The sequence below is a fragment of the Pipistrellus hanaki genome, assembly GCF_964339955.1.
Source record: "Pipistrellus hanaki genome assembly, chromosome: 6".
NCBI classification, from domain to species: Eukaryota; Metazoa; Chordata; class Mammalia; order Chiroptera; family Vespertilionidae; genus Pipistrellus; species Pipistrellus hanaki.
The window spans coordinates 8,090,091-8,092,275 of NC_140508.1; the positions used below are offsets into that span (position 1 = coordinate 8,090,091).

At 41.2% G+C, this 2,185-nt stretch overlaps 1 pseudogene across 1 annotated transcript; it reads right to left on the bottom strand.

Moving 5' to 3' along the window:
• Positions 1-1,173: 1,173 nt before the first annotated feature.
• LOC311624188 (transcription factor BTF3-like) lies at positions 1,174-1,670 on the bottom strand (annotated as a pseudogene). The gene has a single exon. The product of its transcript is annotated as a transcription factor BTF3-like (transcript).
• Positions 1,671-2,185: the final 515 nt, after the last annotated feature.

A 2,185-nucleotide genomic window follows, 5' to 3' on the forward strand; every position in this document is an offset into this window, starting at 1 on the left:
AAACCAGCAGTTGGGCATCCCTCTCACAATCCAGGATGCTGCATACACCAGTGAACATACTTCTCATACAAGTGAAAGGCATCTTGCTGATGTATGAGCAGCTACATTTTTTTTTTTTTGCTCTGATTATAATAAGTAGTACATAACATGATCCTTCTGAGGCACTAGTACCATTTTCCCCATCTTATGGGTGGAAAATCTGAAGCAGAGAGAAGTTAAGTAATTGGCTTTGTCACACAGTGATAAGTGTCAGAATCAGGGCTGACCACAAAATGTGCAAGCCAGAGTCCATGCATGTCATCGCTGCCTCATCCTGTTTTTTCAGTGTTAGAGTAGCCTTGCCAGGTTTTATTTTTAAATATAAGTGACTGCTCCCAATATTTAGGGTAAGATCCCTAGGCAGGTGAGGTGATTGGGGGGCCTCACTGGGGTGACCAGCAGGTGGGACGATTGGGGGCCCCTGCTGGCACCTGCCTTGGCTGGCAGCCTTGCGCTGCATGCTGGCCAGCCCCACCCCCTGATCACCACTCCCAGTTGCCTCCTCTCAGGGGGCAGATGCTCAACACATGAGCTTCCCTCCCCCCAATCCCCGGTGGTCAGTGCGCATCATAACAATCAGTTGTTCCACCATTAGAACGATTTGCATATTAAGGTTTTATTATATAGGATTATTCAGTTTACCTATATGTTTCATTTTGCTTCTTTCCTCCATATAATTTTTTTCAATTTGTGCAGACCTTCTGCAATTTTCCTAATCCCCTTCAGATTATTTTTCTTCTTAATTTACTCAGAAATAACCAACTTTAGTTTTTTACATGATTCTACCATGTTAAGTTTTTAATAAAATTCCAGCAAAGATTATGTCATATTACATGCCATGATTAGCTTTCTACAAACAACTGCTTTCTGTGTACATATCAGTGTCAATGACAGAAAAAAATAAAACTATACTAGGCAAAGAACTTAATTACCTGTTTCAAACTTTATTCCCAAGCTTCTTCAGTTTAATTAGCTGCAAAGAATGATTTATGTATAAGCAGAAACTGAAAAGAGTGGTGTTGGACTAAAAAATAGTATCAGATCCATAAATAACATTTGGAAAAGCAGTCATAACATAAAACAGCAGCTCCCAGAAACCTCTTCATGTTTATCTTCTTCAAAAGTTGACTCGGTTCAGTTTGCTTCATTCTTGGAAGCCTCATCAGATCCTCTCCATGAGATCTGGACCTTCGTCATCCTCCTCCTCTCCAGTAGCGAGCGGTGCTTTTCCCCCCGCAGATGGTTTGGGCAGAGCGTCAGCCTGTCTCCTTAAAGCTTAAGCTTACACCGTCAGACTGTCTGCCTAGCTGGTTGAGATGCGGGGTAGCCCTTCCGTCGGCTGCCCTGTCTCCGCACAGCCTGTCATGGGGAAGTGTTCTCTGCTAGCAATGCCTGAGCGTTAGGGGTGTTAAAGCGGACCCCTGTTCCTTGGTTTGTGGACTTATTTGCCTCTTTAATACCAGAGATACTGTTCACCCCTGGTTTCTTTAAGGGGAGCTGAGGTTGTTTGCCACCTGCTATAGCTGTTCTGCGACCCCCTTCTTTCTAGGAGCAGTTCCTTTCCCACCAAGCCCACTGGTGCCTGCAGTTTGGCGAGTTTCTCTTGGTTCATGGTAGTTTCTTTCATCTTGTTGGAGAGAAATGGAGCTGCCCGGAGGACTAGAGCTGATGCTTAGGGGGTCTCAGGCAGACCAGCTGAGAATCAGAAATAACCAACTTTAGAATCACCTATTTTCAATTCTAGATTACCAAAACCATATAATTTCTTTCCAATTTAATTAGAATTCTTAATTCTTAGAAACCTTGACCTTTTTGGTGACAAGTAAGTAATTAACATTCTTCAGATTAGCAATACAGTCACATTTTTAAGAGCTATATTTCAAATAAAATCCAAGGCGTATTCATTAATAGATTCAAATCTGTCACCTAGATTCTCTGTAATAAAAAGCCAAATGTAGGTAAACTCAGGTTAATTAGTATTTCAGTGTCCTGGTATTTCACAATACCTAGATATTTAATCATTTTTACTATTTAACCCAGCAGACTCCCAAGTTACCCAAAACTTTGGAAAAACTATGTTTAGGTATATAATTATTACTGAAAAGCTTTATCAAAAACCCTTCATTTCAGTTATATCTATTTATCA